Source organism: Mauremys mutica, chromosome 9 (genome assembly GCF_020497125.1).
Source record: "Mauremys mutica isolate MM-2020 ecotype Southern chromosome 9, ASM2049712v1, whole genome shotgun sequence".
Classification (NCBI taxonomy): Eukaryota; Metazoa; Chordata; order Testudines; family Geoemydidae; genus Mauremys; species Mauremys mutica.
The window spans coordinates 100,802,609-100,820,686 of NC_059080.1; the positions used below are offsets into that span (position 1 = coordinate 100,802,609).

Here is an 18,078-nt window from a genome sequence, read left to right on the forward strand (position 1 = left end):
CAGAGGACTAGTTAAAAAACCACCCCGATAATTGCTGTCATTAAATATCCCATAGCTTTTTACAAGTTAGGGTGATTATGCCTGGGGTCTTAGCCAAATTTCACTTCACGTGAGTTATGATGTGCTTACCTAAAGTACCCCATACAGGTTAAACTGGGTGCAAAATTCTTTATCTCCTGCCCCAAACTATTGTGTAATGGTCTGTGTGCTGTTAACAACAAGGGTATTGCACTCCAGAGATTGGATCTATGTGAGTGTTAAGTGCAGTTTAAACACAGCAGCTGTTTTACCATACTGTATAATAGACATCAGAGTATGTTATAGACAGAACTAGTAACTACAGCCATAGTTAAGATTGCTGAACACTTTCCATGCCAGATCTCTGCTTCAAGCTGGTTTTCTCTCGCCCCTTAAAGTTTCAGTTAAAACGGTTCAACAGTTTCTGAAGATGAGATTAGGGGGAAAAGACATTGTTTTGTCCACGTTAAAAAAATTCTCAACCATTTTGTTGAGGAGCTCTGGTATCTCTACTTTGTGGGATAGGGACTTGGAAATTCAGCATGGAGGTCGTCCTGGTATCAGAGATTTGTTTTTTGCTTTTCTGAGTAAAATTCGCCCAATTTTGGCCAAGTTATAAGTTCCTGAAAAATCATTTTGCATGTGCCCAGTGGAAACTTGTTAGACTTTGGCAGCTGAACTCTCCAAACATTCTGTGTGTTCTGAGCATGCTCCCTCCTGGGGCTGAGAAGGACTTGTTCTGCAGTTGCTTCTCCGGGCTGCTGGAGCAATAGGCACTGGAACTGAAAGCCAGTGAGGCTCTCTTCCGTGCTCTTCATGCCTCCACAACTGGTTCCTAGCTGCCTGACTGGAATGCAGAGGGGTGAGGGGCAAGAACAGCCTGGAAGAGGGTGCACATAATAAGGGTTTATAACTACTACAACAAAGGCCCCTTCTGAATTTGGGATTGAACCCAAGATTCCCGAGTCTCCACACTCCTCTGCTTTCAGCAAATAGCTGTGAAACCCACTGTTGTCGTCCTCTACTGGCTGTTCCACATTGACGATAACAACCTACTACCGCTACCACTTACCCCATTAGCTCAGGTGGCAGTGGCTTGGGGTTGTGGATCTATAACCGCCAGTCTCTAGAGTCATTCTTACTCTTTCTCTGACTATTCAGGTCTTTTATACAAATTGGAACCGATTCGGCAGAAAAGATAGAAAGAGATCCCCTGAGAATACCCCATAGCTTAGTGGTTGGGGCATTCACCTGGAGGGAGGGGGAGGAAAGGGAGGCATGCTTTGGTTTTGGCTTGGATTGAGTCGCATTTTTATTGTATTTATTTTGTTTTGTTTTTCAGAGCTGCCAGCAAACCAAGCAATCAGTTATTTGCACAGCTCTTATTATGATACAGTCTCTGACTACATGATTGCAAACTATTTTTTCCACAGGACGTGGACTCATTGAGTGCACAGAATGTGTGGTGCTCATTGAATGGGTAGTTACTGAACATTTCTTTTTCTCCTCATTGCTCAATGTGTGGCTTTATTTAACGCATATCATCTGAACCCTGCACTGAATGCAAAATTAACGTTTTTTCCCATGCTGCTGTCACCAGAGTAGCTGAATACATTACAGACATTAATGAATGTACCTTCGCAATGGCTAGGCAGTGGTATTATCTCCATCTTTCAGATGAGAAATTGGCAAAAGTGTCCACTCATTTTGGGTGCTCAGTCTGAGACATCTGGGGCCTGATTTTTCACAGACGGTATCATTTGCAGAGCACTTTGTGTTCAAAGCACAGCTCCAATCAACTTCAGTTGCAGTTGTGAGCGCTCAGCACTTCTGGATAATTTGCTCCAGGTGTGTCAAGCCGGGTGCCCAGAAAATGAGGAGTACACAGTGGCCACATGTGAAAAAAAGTTTGTTTTAAGTCACTTGCCCAGCCTCTCGCCTAGGAGCTCTGTGGCACCTGCAGGGATAGAGTTCTCCAGGGTGACATTCAGTTGCCTTAACTAGAAGACCATCCTTTCTCTTCCTGTAATCTCCTGCCTCGTTCACTACTCACCTTTCCACTTCTGCAACCAATGTGGTGGGGACCCTACGGACGCCCTTCCCTACCCAACCCGGGTGAATGACCAAATCGCTATCCATTTACCAGCCCTAAATACATCGTCAAATAATTGGCTAAACAATGGTGTGTCTCAGTGTTTTTGTTTCCCCTGTCTTGCAATAGGACCGCCAGGCAGTGTGATAAATGGACTGACAGCTGGATCTGGTTTTACTGGGGCACGTATTGGTTTCTCTGTTGCTGTTTTGTAACTTCTTGCAGCGTGACATTTATAAACTAAAATGCTGCTTCCCCAAAGTATCAAAGGAAATAAGGCCACTTTTCACCACAGACATAAAAGGCTTCTAATGTACAAGTGCAGCAAGCACCACTGTGAAGAACAAAGCCGACAGCTCATCACGTCTAATGCCTTTTAAGTTTCTGCCTCCCTTTTCACTTCCAGACTGTCTCACGGAGCTTGAAGGCTTCAGTGATTGCCTCACCAAGAACTGACGGAGGAAGAACTCTCTCTAACTTTTAAATGCCTCTTTTAATTTTCCTAAACCAACCTAGTGTTCGGGCCAAATTCCAGTTTTGGTGATCATATTCGAATTAACTTAATTCCTTTGCCGGTTTCAGTTGTGCTCAGTATTCTTCTTGGCTTCCAGCGCTTCCCTGTTGGTCAGTACAGCTTTGTGGTATTAAAGAGCTGCTGCTATATTCCATGCATGTAGTTGCATTCCCGTGGTAGCTTGAACTGATTCCTACATGCATATATGAGTTCCCATGTACCCTCAACCTCCATTGATGTTGGTAGGAGTTGGCGGGACTGGTCCTGTCAACAGGGCTGCATTCATGCTTGAAGTCAGGCACAGGTTTTGGTACCTTGCTGAATCAGGCCTATGGTTTGTGAAGCATTTTGGGATCTTTGAGGATGAAAGCCACCACATCGATGGAAGTTATTAGTCTATGCCACTCAGCTGGGAGTGACCTAGTGCATAGCACATGGGACTCATGAGAGAGACCTGGATTCTATCCCCACCTCTGCCACTGGCCTGCTGGGTGACTCTGGTCAAGAAACGGCCCCTCTCTGTGCTCAGTTTCCCCATCTGTAAAATGGGGATGATGAAACTGACCTGCTTCTAAAGCGTTGTGAGTTCTAGGGATGCAAGAGTTAGGCCTCGTTATTTCTCTAGGGGCAGTATTGTGGCAGCTGTTAATCTTCTACCGCCAGCATTGGAAAAACATTTCTTTTTTCATAGCTGTGCCAAATGGGGCCACATTACTTTCCTGTGCTGACAGCAGTTGATCCCACTGCTAAAGTGTTGGCATCAGCAAGAGAAAAATGATCCAGGAAAGCAAAAAGACCCCAGGAGGGAAGAGAAATTGAAAAAGAGCAAACAGCTTCAATGAAAACTTGGTGAGAGACGAGGCACAAGGGGGAAGGGGGCAGGCAGAGGGAAGAGACACGTGACTGGGTTGGTGCGTTGGCCTTTTAACCCTTGCAGACGTTGCTTTGTATATTTAATTCACGAGTTGGGTGGGTCTCAGGTCTGACCCCTGGTGGACAGGTATCTCTGTTGCAAAGCCACTGTGCAGTTTGGTATTGTTGGCAGCCGCTGCTCTGTAGAGGCCTAAGATTTAGAGTAGGTGGGTGTGGAGGGGTATCATTTAACAAGAGATGCTTTCCTGGTAGACTTGACTGTCTCTGTCCACTGCTTTTTGTTTGGCAGCTTTCTGGGGAGCTAAGACAAACGCACTGTAAATCCTCCCTGACAGACAGGCTTTGGGATATTGGTGCCATACACCTCATTCCCGCTTCTTTTTTCACAAGTCTTTTTTTTTGTTTGTTTGTTTTTTTAAATCCTTATTGAAAGGAAGCCCTTTGGTTTGGAAGGGAGATTCCATTTTATTAGGCAGTCTTGCAGAGCTGGAGGTAAATATCAATTTGTGGGCACAGGAATAACTCAAGGTTCCATCCACCCTGAGTTTCGGCCCTGGGTTTTACTGGGTGCGTCCCACAAATTTGTAAGCGTGGGCTCGGAGGACATTAAAAGCGTCACCCAATATCTTCAGGATCAGTGCAGCTGATGATGTCATGCTGTGATCTGATGTATGTGGCATGTTGTCACAATACATCAAGACAAGGCAAGCCCCTTGTCATGGAGGATGGAGCTTTAGAAGTGGGACCCACAGTTCTGCTGATGTGAATTGGGTTTTGCCCAAGAACAGACAAAAGCTTTTCGCACATTCAGGCAGCCAAATACAAGGGCATAGCTTGAGCTCCTTGCAGAGGGATTTTTCAGCATAACGCCCATCAACGTTGGTGAGGATTGTACGGCTCAATCCCAAGATTGCCCTTCTCTGCCATTCTTTGCTACTGCTTTCAACAGTCTATTTGAATGTTACTTATGATTAATGTTATGGGTGGAAGAAGGCGCAAAGAGTGGAGGATGGATGCTGTTTCCCCGTGTGATCTCCCTCTCTGCCATGCTAACGGAACTTTATTTTTGTTTTTTTGCTGCAGAAATTCAGAGGAGTGTGAATGTGCGACCTGTTGGATGTGAGCGTCTTCTTTTAAAGCAGACTTGCAATATCCTAATCTCTCACTTGCCTGGGGTAAGTAAAAAAAAAAAAGCCATTAGCAGCAGCATGGCAAAGGGAGGGCAAGTGGATTTTGTGCCTGGGCTAGTACATTTCTGTGATAGTTTTGTAAGCTTGTCCTGCAGGATTAGGATTTGAAGGGTGTGACACATGTAATTAGAAAGACATTGCTAAATTAATACCTAGATTGACAGGTGACTTCAACCTAACAATAGCTCTCCTGTCCTTAATGTTCCTGTTACCTGAACAAGCACTTCCTGCTGGAGAGGACTATAATCCCATGGATAATTAACACAATCCTCAATCATTCATGTACAATATAATAATGTGATAAAAGCAGGAGTTAATGGATAAAAAAGAAACAGGACTGACCCTGACTTGGAGTTTGGTTATCTTTTGTGATGCACTATGCAGAGCTGCATGGCCCTATTTCTGTCAATCTCATTTGTGTACTGTGGCATCAGAGCACAGTCGTCCAGACTCGAATGCAAACTACTCCAGATGTTGGATTATCTGAGCACGTTACCAGATCATAGAATCATAGAATATCAGGGTTGGAAGGGACCTCAGGAGGTCATCTAGTCCAACCCCTGCTCAAAGCAGGACTAATCCCCAACTAAATCATGTAAATAAAGATGTAAATAATCCAGGTGAATGATCTGCTTATTCCCTTTCCTTCTCTAGAGTCAGGTGAGATGGGTTCAAACTTCATTTTTCTCTTCTTGTCTTTCTGGTCTCATTCTTCCTTGCCCTGTTCTGAGAGCGGGCAAAGCAGGCTTTTTGTGTGTGCACACCTCGTATAGGAAAGATGTGTCCGAGAGATAGGTTTTGAGGTTTGTCCCTCAGGTGGCTGTTAAATTCTGTTACTTCTCACTTGTTCCCACAGGAGTTATGAGTCATGAGTCACCCAGGAAAGCGTGGGAGAAATTTGAGTGGTCCTGCCACTTATACTGAAAGATCATAACAAGAGAGGGTGGAGATCGTGTTAAATTTCACCTTCCTCGGGTGGTTAGAGATCAGAGAAATACACATGATGGAAGAAGCCCCATCGCTTGGGACTTATAAAACTAAAATGGGCAAGACCCTAGAAAATGTGCTGTGCATTGGCCAGGAGACAGGTTGGATGCTCTTGACGTGTGCTTTCCATAGGGAAGCTGGCATCCCACTATGATATTTCATTGTAATAGGATAGGAGCTTGGAAAAGCATCTGTCAGCCACTCTGAGAGAGACAGGAATTGTCAAGGGGACTCCCTCCCAGAGTCACCTTGGCATGCGTTTGTTCTTTCACGGGATCTCAAAAGCTCTGGCAACCCTCTGCTTAGATCTTCAAAGCAAAATATGTCAACGAAAGGACACAATTTACAGTGTGACCCCCTGATCTTTTTGATCTTGAACAATCAATTAAATCTAAGACTTTGTCATTCCCCTCATTGCAAGGACTATTAATAAGCTGAGGTGCCACATCAGTGATACAGGTAGATTTCCAACCTTTTTCTTTTAATGACTCTGACCTTTCGGGCTGGGTCAGGGTCAGATTATTTACAAAGGCTGCTCCGTAAATCTGCCTGTAAGGACGGATGTTAACGTTATAATATTATTGCATTGGTGAAAGTAAACAATGTTGAACTCTCGTCCAGATCTCTTCTCTAGCATTTAAAGTGATGGTAAAGCTCATGCTGCATCATGATGATGATGATGATTCATTGCATGTGCATTGTGACTTCCACCTGAGGATCTCGCGAGTGCTTAGTATATATCATGAGAGTCAGGTGAGCCCTGTGACTCAGACTTTGGAGACACAGCAAAGCAGTAGCAGAGCTGTGAATATAACCCAGAAGTCCTTAGTTCCAGCTTTAATGCACCCTAGTTGGTGTCAGTTCTGTAGTACTGTGTGAATGATTTTGGAACTGAAAATCTGTATTTTTTTCCATTCTATTTCTGCTACGCCCACAAAGGAAGATATCTCAGGATTCTTCTAATCTCTGTACCCTGCAAAGAAAACCTATTTCCTTTCACACGCTTAAGAACAGAAGTCTTGTTCTGAGTGCCAGTGAACACAATTTATATTTGTTGTTTAACAAAGCCCTACCAGATCCTGGTGTGTTTTGACTAGCACTGTATTGCTAGTTTGGTATGAATGTTCTGTGAGCACTTTGGGAATCCCGAGCACTGATGGGCGGTTGGTTGGGTTTTCCCCATTCTTAATGTTCATAGAAACAGTTCCTAGATGGCTCCATCCTGACCATTTCCACAAAGGGAGTATGCAGAGGTCAAGGTCAGTTTTTGGTTACCAGTGAGAGAAGTTAATGGCATATGCACCCAGTTTCTGTGGTTCCATGAATACTGCCAAAGCCTTCAAAAGCACAGGAGTCGCAACCCAGTGGGAGATTTTTAAGGGAAAATATCAGGTAGTGTAGGTCAAAAACGTATCATTTGGGTTTAAAAACAACCCACACACTTGAATAGAATTTTTTAAATAATTATTTCTAATATTCAGTTAAAACAATTCTTTTGGGGTGGGTTTAACCACTCATCTGCGGTGTTTGCAACCTCATCCGCTTCATATTGGACAAGAACTGACCCGCGTTTGTGAGGTGGCTCGGTACAGAATGTATTTATTCTCCCAACACCCCTGGGAGGTTGGGGGGTGCAGTTATCCCCATTTTACAGCTTAGAAAACTGAGTTATGGAGCAGCTCAGTGACTTGTCATACAGGAAGGCGGTGGACAAGCTGGGAGTGTATTGCTATTATTTATTTGTGTCATAGCAGTGCCCAGAGACCCTAAACAAGGTCAGGGTCCCTTTGTGCTAGGTACTGTACAGATGCATAACGAGGAGACTGTTCATTCCCTGAAGAGCTGACAGTCTAACTAGAGAAGACAGACAAAAGGTGCGAGATGAAGCAGCAGTACAAAGAGGTGAAGGTCAGTCTTAGAACTCAGTTCTCCAGAATCTGGAAACCTTCCTTCCTCTACCTAAAATGCAAGTGTCTATGAAGTGAAACTGACCGGTCCCTCCTCTTTGTTGGAACTGAGTGGAAAAAAAATCAGTTTTTAAAAAAAAAAAAAAAAAGAAAAGAAAATCAGAGTTTTAAAATTCCTTTAGTTTTAATAATTGAGGGCCAGATCCCCGGGTGGGGTGTGTGCGTGCGCAGGGCTCCAAGCATTGTAACAAGTAATTTAATAACCCTTTGACAGACCTACTTGCCTTTCACCTGAAACTGACGTATGAGGAAAGTAGGATGTCAGAGCACTCAGGTGCCTTATTGCAGAACATGACCTTAATGCTGAGTTTAGTCAGACAGCATCCTTCACAGGTGATGTGATTGTCAAAGGTAGATCTCTTTCTACTTCACAGTCTTGCTTCTTATGATGTGTAGAGGGAAAGGCTTCTAGTGCCTGGCTATGTTACATGGCCCAGGCGGCCAGCAAGCTTCGCTTTTTTTATAACGAGAGAATTAACGTTAGCAGCAGGGGGTGATAGTCACTTTGAATTAAATACCGGCAAGGCACGGGAAAATGGCAGCGTTAAAAGGCCCCCATCTATTGTATGAATAGATAATTCCTCTTCAGAACCATGTTTAAGATGCCATATCCATAAATACTAGTACGTCTCTTTGATTCCAATTTTCAGGTAAGATGAACATTTTATTGAGTATTCTGTCTGTCACATTCAATACTTTAGTGTGCCATCCTCTCAGGCTTATTAGCATAATTGCACTGCTTAAGCAACAATAAAAAATTCAACAGTAAAATAGCAGTTAGCACAGGCAATTTGTTATCAAAAGCTTTTACTTAAGGACAGGTTCACCGCATATTTATTAGTGAGTTAGTGTTATAAATTATTTTTATTTAGAAAAACAAAAAGGGAAAATGTTTTTAGGAGAGTTTTTTTTTTTAAAAGGTAAATTGGAAAGTCTGAAAATTGGTCACGGCTTCTTTTTCTGTTATGTAAAAGCTCAGCCCATTTACACATGTAGTGGAGAAGAGATTATAGAACTAACTTGGGTTTTGTGTCTCTTCTGAGCAAAATGACGGCAAAATCTTTTAAAGTCTGCTAGGATGGCTTGGTTAAATCTCTTGGCAGTTTTTTCCCTGTTCCAACCCCTTCTCCAGCCTCAACGGAATTCTTTCCCTTGCTATTAAGGAGAACCATGAGAGCCACTGAAAAACGCTTGTGCACTGAGGTGCACAGATCAGTTGTACTGGTGTCATCAGCCTCTGTGCTGTGGCTGGAGGCAGAACCAAACCTGTTGGTTGCTTCAGGAAGGGGTGGACTCACCTCCTAGACAGTTGCCAGCCTGTTCCAAAGGGCCTGAGCCACTTTGAAAAGATTAATCATTCATTTCTCATTAGGGTACTTGTGCAGCTCTCTTTAAAGTGGGTGTGATGCTTGTGGGGAAGGAGGCTACGCAATGCTAGCGGGTTCTCAGTTCAGTTCCCAGAGGACCAGTGTCTATGTCATATCAGTGCCGCTATCTTTTGCACCAATTTGTTGTCTTTGCTGGCAGCCTAAGAAAATGAGGGGGGTAGGGACTGAATGGGCAAGGCAGGCAGATTTTCCCCCTTGGTCCTAGGTGTTTCTAGAGTAGAGCTGACTCTGGCAGAGGGCAGTGTGTGCACTGCGACATTACTGACTACTTGCTTTCTTCTCGCATTCTATGACGAAATTGGAAATGGTCCATTTCCAGGAAATATTTAACTGAGGTGTGCACATGCAGATGTTCCTACACAAAAAAGGCTTACTGCAGAGGAGCGGAAGGGTGGGGGGTGGGAGAAAGAGACAGGATCTCACATTTTCCACAGGTGTTTTTATTGTTAAAAAAAATCGCCATTTTTTGTCATAATTTACCAGTGATGGAAATGCATGGAAGAAGGGTGCAGAATTACACACACATGGGAGAAGAGTGCACCCCACCCCCACCCCCACCAATATAAAACTGTTCTAATGGAAAAAACCCACTAGGTGAAAACAGGCGTTTTGCCCAGTTTACGTGGGGCAAGCCAGCTGCTGCTCATATTGCTCATAGAATCATAGAAATGTAGGCCTGGACAAGGCCTCAATAGGTCATCTAGCCCAATCCCCTGCACTGAGGCAGAGCCAGAGCCAGGTATTATCTAGACCATCCCTGACAGGTGTTTGTCTGGCCTGCTCTTAAAAACTTCCAATGACAGAGATTCCACAACCTCCTTAGGTAATTTGTTCCAGGGCTTAACTATCCTGACAGTTAGGCAGTTTTTTCTAAAGCTCAACCTAAATTGCCCTTGCTGCAATTTAAGCCCATTGCTTCTTGTCCTATCCCTGGTGGTTAAGGAGAACAATTTATCACCCTCCTCTTTATAAACTTTGATGGAGGTGATGATTGTTATCACGTCCCGCTGCCTTCTCTTCTGCAGAGTAAACAAACCATTTTTTCTAGTCTTTCCTCATAGGTCTTGTTTTCTAGAACTTTAATCAGTTTTGTTGCTCTTCTCTGGACTTTCTCCTTTTTGTCCACGTCTTTCCCGAAGTGCGGTGCCCGGAACTGGACACAGTACTCCAGTTGGGTCCTTCTAAGTACTGAGCAGAGCGGAAGAATTACTTCTTGTGTCTTGCTTACAACAGTCATGCTAATACATCCCAGAATGATGTTCGGTTTGGGATCCACTACAACATCTGGATCTTTTTTGCTGTACTCCTTCCTAGGCAGTCATTTCTCAATTTTTATGTGTGCAATTGATTACTCTTTCCTAAGTGGAGCACTTTGCATTTGTTCTTATTGAATTTCATCCTATTTCCTTCAGACCATTTCTCCAGTTTGTCTAGATTGTTTTGAATTCTAACCCTGTCCTCCAAAGCACTTGCAACCTCTCCCAGCTCGGTACTGTCTGCAGACTTGTAAGCATACTCTCTAGGCCATTATCCAAATCATTTATGAAGATATTGAACAGAAAATTTCCATCTCCAGGGCTGCCAGTTGGCTCCTTTCAGAAATGCTGGAAAAGTGCGGGTGGGGGAAATCAGAGATGTATTTTTCAAACGTGCTTTTCTAAGTGCTGTGGATCCTTTGGGGGTGATGTTGAAATGAAAGACATTAGTATATTTGCTTCAGATGCCCCCCACTTCATCTTCTCTCACGGGTGATGTTCCTAAAATCCGGATCCTTCTTAAAGGTTCCTTCACCGGTATGTGCATTGTTTTGAATATTCCCTTCACCCCCGGGGGTTAGTTGTCCCTTTTTCCCTCTCTACCCGTTCTCTGTGGATTGTCCCCCTCGAGTGCCTTTACTTAGATACCGCTAGGGGTCCTTCCGCCCGCCCCTACATCCCCATCCCCGCTCCTTCTCACCATCAAAACTTGGGAATGTCGCTACTCTTTCACCCCGGCCTGCAGACACTCCCCCTTTTTTGGAACTCAGCACATGTTGACTTACCCTTGTACTGACAGACCCTCAACCTTGTGTTACCCTGCTATAGTGATCACTCTCCCCCACCGTGGCAACGGGCGTTAGCTCTGGAGACGACGGACGTTCATTTCATTGTGAACTATTTCTGTCATGTCAGAGCATTTAAAGAGGAAACTACAGTGTATTGTGAGTGGTGTCTCATGATCTGGGTGGAGAGGGGGTAATACCACTTACTTCACCCCCCCCACCCCCATCTAACCCCTCGTTTAAACTAATCCGATGAGGGAGAAGTGAAGGTAAATTTGCTCCAGGGCAGAAGCTGCTGTTCATAGTGAAACAGGATGTGCAAGCAGGTTGTGGAATTGGAAGGGGAGCCCATGGAAACAGGTGAAACTAACTGGGTGCATATTAGAGAAGTGATGAGCTTGTGAAGCCCTGTTTGCAAACATGCTCTTCTGTGAATGTGTGAAATTTTTAAGGCGCTGATCATTTCGGTTCCCCTTTTCGGGTGCGAAAACACTTATTGTTTAGATATGAATTTGGTCTTTCAGCCCCTTTATGGATATGAATGTTGTGCTGCTTTATGGCTCTCTCTTATGAAACCAACTGGTACTGTACAATATTTAGACTTTCATATCAACTCAGACACTGACGCTGGTAACGTTCCTGGGAAAATGCTGATGTACATGGAACCCAGCTGCGGTTCAGGGAACTTTGCACTCAAAGGAGAGGTGGCCATTGGGATTGGCACATTTCCGGGCACTCTAGGCCTTCACTGCAAATGGGCTCTCACTGTAGCTGGGATAATTATGAACAGGTTCCATTGAATAGTCCTGAAGCCTTCAAATGGCATTTGTTTTGTTGATGCTCATGTCTCTTTTTTTATGGTGCCCAGACCTGGAGCAGGAGTTAATTCAGGGAACTCTGATGGCCTGCGTTATGCAGGAGGTCAGATTAAATGATCACAATGGTACCTTCCAGCCTTGAAATCCATGAATCTCCTTGGTTACTCGAGCAGCTCTCAGAATTACATAGCATGCGTATCACAATACTATTATTGTTTGGACTATGGTAGTGCCTGGAGGCCCCATCCACTCTGCTGGGCACTGTACACACACAAGTAAGAGCCAGTCCCAGCCCCAAAGAGCTTACAGGCCAAATAGGGAGGAGAGACTAAGGGGTAAGAGGGAAAACAGAGAGACAGAGATCAAAGTGACTTGTCCAAGAGTCCAGGGATAGAATCCAGGTCTCCTGACTCACAGTCCAGTGCACTATGTGCTGGATCATGGTGCCTCAGATCGACTTTTTCTCTCTTTTTTTCCGCTCCAGTCAGCCAGGCCTGGGCTTACTGACTGGTGGGATTATTACAGGCCAGCTGCTTGAAATGGATTTTGCCTGCTGCTCTGAAGCTGCTGAGGTTGATACTCCTCCCGATCTTATCTAAGAGCGAGTCCAGATGCATGGACCGGTCACTGAGAAATCTCTGTACTGTGCATGAGCCAAACCCTGGAGGTTGGCCATTCCATGTCTCCAGTGGCTGTCAGAGGTCGCGATCACTCAGGGTGAGGGAAGTTCCTCAGGGAACTTGAGCCAGTCTCATGGGGGGCGGGTGGGCTTTGAAGCTGAGAACTGAAACCTGCTGGTGTGGGGAGCCATGTTGGAGTTTGGAGCACTGGGACAGTGGGCTCTCAGCAGGCTTTGTTTCCAAGTAGACGGGCTTCTGTATGAAACCACGGCAGCTCTTACTTATTTTTGTTAAGGTCGACAGTTTCATTCCTAGGGCAGAATGGTACAATAATACAGCGTGGAGGGCCTAGGCCCGTGGATTGCCATGTTGAAATCCAGCCCCAATACGATGGGACACAATCTCCTTGCCTCTCCTCAGGTGAGAAGGGTGTTTCTTGTGGCGTTGGCTCTTTGGGTATTCAAAACCCGGGATGTTTCCAGGTGGGCACCAATGCTTCAGAGTGTCTTACTGGTCTGAGGACAGTCACCCTCAGATGGAGGTCATGTCACAATGGTGTGAGGTCTTTGAGGTGCTGTAGGTGGGGTTTTCTGAGCTGCAGGGTGAATCCCATTGACTAATGTTGAGCTCTTGTTTTAAAAAAAGAAACATGCAGTCCATTCTGCAGGACGGGTAATATTGTAGGACCCCGAGGCTGCATATCACAGTAGCTGTCGTGAAAGCTAGGAAGTACCCCTTGCGATGGACAGTTGTGTATTCAAGGACTATAGGGTCAACTTCTGCAGTCAAATAAACACATACTTGTGTGCGCCTCCAATCAACTTAGTGAGGGAAGTGCATGCATACTTCTCTAAAGGAAAAATGTGACTCAAAGAATTTAGCAATGATAAATGCCCTCAAAATTCTTACTCTGGAATTTGTAAAGCTTGAAACATCTGTTCCCTAAAATGCTTTGATCGTGTTGTGGGGCTTTTAAAAATGATACTTAAGGATCCCACTCATTTCATGAAGTCTGTGGGATTCCTTTCAGTGCCCTTTTCATGTAGCAAAATGGCAAATTTCACAGTGTACATTACATGACTTAAAAGACATATTTGAATGGTTAGCATCAACCAAACAGTCTTTTATAAGGTGCTAGAAACGTTCCAGTTACATACCCGAGGAATCAAAGAATTTCCACTTACTTTTTAGCTTGTGGGAGTTGTACTTGAAAAATCTCTAGAACCTGGGGATCTCTTGCGAAGAACTATATTCAAAACCCAAGCAAGTTCCAGGAAAATGAACTCCTAGACATTTGGAAATATTGATGGCAGGAAAGTAAATTTTTTTTTTTAGTTTTTCTTCCAAGTGGGACTGCAGAGTTGGGTCTCTCCGTGTACAAAACTGCACGTTTACAAATGCACGTGCTTCTCGCACATTGAAATAGCTCTTTTTCTTGGTGCCTTTTTCTCTGTGATCAGTAACTTTCTTAGTCACCTGCTTTTCTATGGAGAATCAAACTTTCTCCTTTTCTCAGCACGTGAGATGACCTCTAAATGCCGATCTACATGTAGCTTTGGATTTATGGCCAACTGAAATGTTGCACATCTGTCTGTCTGTAGGCTTCTATAGCACACTCAGAGCCATGTTCTGCTCTTACACCTCCAAGAGCTGTTTTTTAGCAGGACTATTTCCTGATTGAGAATCTCCTTTTGGCTGGATCTAAATTTTATGCTGTAAAATGTTCCATGCTTGTCTACACATGAGCTCCTTTAGCTTGACTGCTTGATGATACAACTAAACCATTCTGACATGGTGGGAGAGGAAAGCACTCGAATATTGAGATGGAATGAGGGAATCTCCACTTCTAGGCATCTGAAACCCATAGCCTGCTCTGCCAGAAGAGCTCGCAGTCTAAGTATGAACTCTGTATAGTGACTGACTTATCAGCACTAGCCAAACATGTGTTTATGCTGCATGAGGGTTGATCTCCTTCTCTCACCCCTCCCATTTAGAAATATTTATGAATCAATTTCTGCTATGTCAATTTACCCATCTTTCAGAAGTGGCAAGCCCAAGCTTCCCCTCTCTGCTCAATCAAGGGCAGTTGCAAACCTTTTAAAAAACATGTGGTATGACATCCCATGTATTGAAAGAGAGAGAGAGAATGATGCAACACAGGGGATGGCAACTTCTGGCACGTGGCTCGCCAGGGTAAGCACCCTGGTGGGCCAGGCCAGTTTGTTTACCTGCCCTGTCCGCAGGTTCGGCTGATCGTGGCTCCGACTGGCTGCAGTTCGCCGCTCCAGGCCAATGGGGGCGGCGGGAAGCGGCGCGGGCCGAGGGATATGCTGGCCACGGCTTCCCACCGCCCCCATTGGCCTGGGACGGCGAACTGCTGCCAGTGGGAGCCGGGATCAGCTGAACCTGCCAACGTGGCAGGTAAACAAACTGGCCCAGCCCACCAGGGTGCTTACCCTGGCGAGCCGCGTGCCAAAGGTTGCCGACCCCTGATGTAACAGGTAGTTTTGACTCAGCTGGTAACTTATGATCCCATGCTATTCCTGTAACATTTCTAATATGTGGTCCACATTTTTTATTGTTAGGACATTTCCACGTATTGTGTGTTGGAGGTCCAGGTTACCAGCACATATCGTTGTCCCAGAGTGATCTGTCTGGACAGGTGTACAGGAACAGTCCAATACATGCTTCGTTATGATTTTAAATGGCTGCAATTTAATTTTGGACTCACTTAGCAGATCTAGCAGTACTGTGCAATATAACTTCCTGTTGTTTCTCATCAGATTACGTACCGAACTCGCATTCCCACCTCCCTCTCAGAGACTGAAATGTACGAGAAGGACAAAATATTAAGATTGCATAAAATGTTGAGATTGGGCCCAGATTCTTAGCTGGTGTAAACTGGCGTAGTTTCATTAAAGTCAGTGGAGCAGTGTCGATTTACACCTGCTGAGGATCTGGCCCTAGAATAACGGAGGAGCTGTAAGGATGATTTTAGTGTCCCAGGCCAGCAAGAATGCAAATAGATTGAAATGATAGAAAATCTCAAATGTATCTGTGTTTCGAAAGGAAAGCACGGAATATGTTGGACAGGGGATTGGTGAGGAAGCACCAACCAGGGTTTCTGGGTAGTTTGTTCTTATAGTCAGTTCCGTTGTTATTGGTTTGCTATCCATAGAGACATTTACAGTAAAACAGCCAGCCAAACCCAGAGGGGCAGAGGATGCGGCAGTGAAGCCATTGTTGAGGTCAGTGCTAGCAGTGAACTAGCAAATGTGGTGGCTGTGGGATTTTGCATTTAATTTTTGTCTGGATAATAAGGAGAAACGCAGGGTTAGTGAACTGTGACCAGTTTTCCTCCGAGGTGCTTTGTTGGCACTTTGTGGCTGTTTTTCATGCTCCTTTACTGCAGTCCGATAATGTTGACAGATCTAAAGGAATTGACAATGGATGCCTTAAAAAAAAAATCTGGACATGGCCATCGCTATCTAGCTTTGCATGTGAACTCCTTGTACACAAACACTTTTCTTCTCTTTGATTAAGTATCCGGTAAAACCTACTCACATGCCCTGCAATGAAACTTTAATGAAGCAAGAGGGTGTATTCATGTCATCTGAGTAATGCGTGAGGAAGGGATTCCAGTAACTGAGTTCTCTGAGCACTTCATTCCACACTCAGGGTTAGTGTTACTAGAAAGCTTCCAGCCACACTGGAGGTGGAGCTGGCCTAGAATGAACAGGTCTGGCAAACCCAAGAGCTTATTGTTACTGTTGAGAGGTGGAAGAGGAGAGTGAATATATACAAAGTAATTTTTAAAGGGAATGTGGCGTTGTGGAAGACAGCTGCTTCCTGGTGAATTTGGTTTTTCTGTTTTTAACAACGCACAGTCGTCCTGTGGAACTCATTGCCAGGGGATGTTGTGAAGGCTAAAAGCATAATTGGGTTGAAAAAGAATTAGATACGTTCATGGAGGATAGGTCCATCGGTGACTATTAACCCAAGATGGTCAGGGACACAACTCCATGCTGTGGCTGTTCCTAAACCTCTGACTGCCAGAAGCTGGGTCCGGCTGACAGGATGAATCACTTGATAATTGCCCTGATCTGTTCATTCCCTCTGAAACATCTGGCACTGGCTGCTGTTGGAAGACAGGATACAGAGCTAGATGGATCATTGGTCTGACCCAGTGTGGCCGTTCTTATGTTCAGCTACAACAGATAAACCACGGCTCCTGTCCTGCCAGTTTGCCTCAATCCTGTTTTATCTGCCATAGTCCATTTCAGTAGCCTGAGTGAGAGGTTAATGATCACTCCTGGCCCATTCAGGTGCTAGCCTCTCTTTTTAGGTTGGCAAGAATAGTCCTTTAGTCTTCTGCTTGAGGATCTGAAAGCACTTAACCAAACCTCTGTTGATTGAGCCTGGCAACACCTGGCAAAGTGGGGGAAGTTGTATCACCCTCATTTTTACAGCTGGGGAAACTGAGGCACGGGGAAGCTAAGTGGTGTTGGAGAACGTCAAGTGGCAGAACTTCCTATGCCAATTCCTGTGGCTTTAATTACAAGAGCACCTTATGGTTGTGGTGGGGTTTGTGATGTAGAAATACCTACTTATCTAAGTCTCTTCACCCTCCCAATTCAGGTCACAAAAGAACGGCATATTACTGATCCTGCTAAAAGAGTGAGGCCTGTGGCTAGAAGCCTGACCACGGGAGGAAGGAATTGTATGAGGAATGTATTTCAATGTCTCTTTAACGGGTTTCCTCCTTGTTTGTACGTGGGAGTCATGTGAACCTGAATGGGCAAGTACCAACAGATCACATCTGCCCCCCGGGGAAAGAAGAGAATCCTGCTTGGACAAGAGAATGATCTTCCAGTAAATGGTGTTGAGGGTTTGGTCTCTGTGTAGCAACTGCCTCCGTCTTGCAGGCTGTCGCACCCTCTTGGGAGATGGGCTGGGGCTGGAAAAAAGGGCGCCTGACTGAGATGAGGAGATCCGTCATAGCCATCTGTCAACTAGAAGAATATCTCCCATTTGTATCGTGTCTTTCATCCCAGCTATATTTAGGGATTGTGTCAGCTGCCTCGGGGTGGAACGTGGCTGCTGTGTGACACAGCAATATGCAATGATGTTTTTGGACAGGAAGTAAAGGATAATACTGTATCCAGTTGAAACTACTGCTTAGGTAGACGGAATGCAATTACAGGGCTGGAATGAGGCCATGACACCATGGCAAACAGCCCTACACTTGCAGAAAATACTGAGATATTTCATAACCGCATGCAGTCAGGACTTGTGCTTTTCTGATCCAGAATACAGTAGCACAGCACTGGGGCTGGGAATTGGGTCAACGTTGTCTCATGGGGAGGGCACCATTAATTTAATCCCCAGCAACGTGTCCTGGAGCAGCCTGGGGGTTTTCTCTGGGAGGTCTCCCATTCACATATCAACCACTACTGATTTCTCGAGGTCTGATGAGATCCCAGTCAGCTCTGACATGGCTGTCACTCAATCTCTGGCATGAAAGCAGTGGAAACACCTCCCAAGGAGTCATGAACAGGGAGTGAAATCCT

At 44.9% G+C, this 18,078-nt stretch overlaps 1 protein-coding gene across 8 annotated transcripts in view; it reads left to right on the top strand.

The window, feature by feature from the left end:
• LOC123377191 (LIM domain containing preferred translocation partner in lipoma) overlaps positions 1-18,078 on the top strand; it is a 498,276-nt gene that overhangs the window by 165,998 nt on the left and 314,200 nt on the right. For 4 of the 8 annotated variants that reach the window (XM_045029748.1, XM_045029745.1, XM_045029746.1 and 1 more), the window contains one exon: positions 4,581-4,672. The gene's annotated coding sequence lies outside the window, so the exon portion shown is untranslated. Of the gene's footprint in view, positions 1-4,211; positions 4,389-4,580; positions 4,673-7,470; positions 7,583-18,078 lie in introns of those variants that run through there. The other 4 variants (XM_045029744.1, XM_045029751.1, XM_045029750.1 and 1 more) reach the window with 3 other exon arrangements.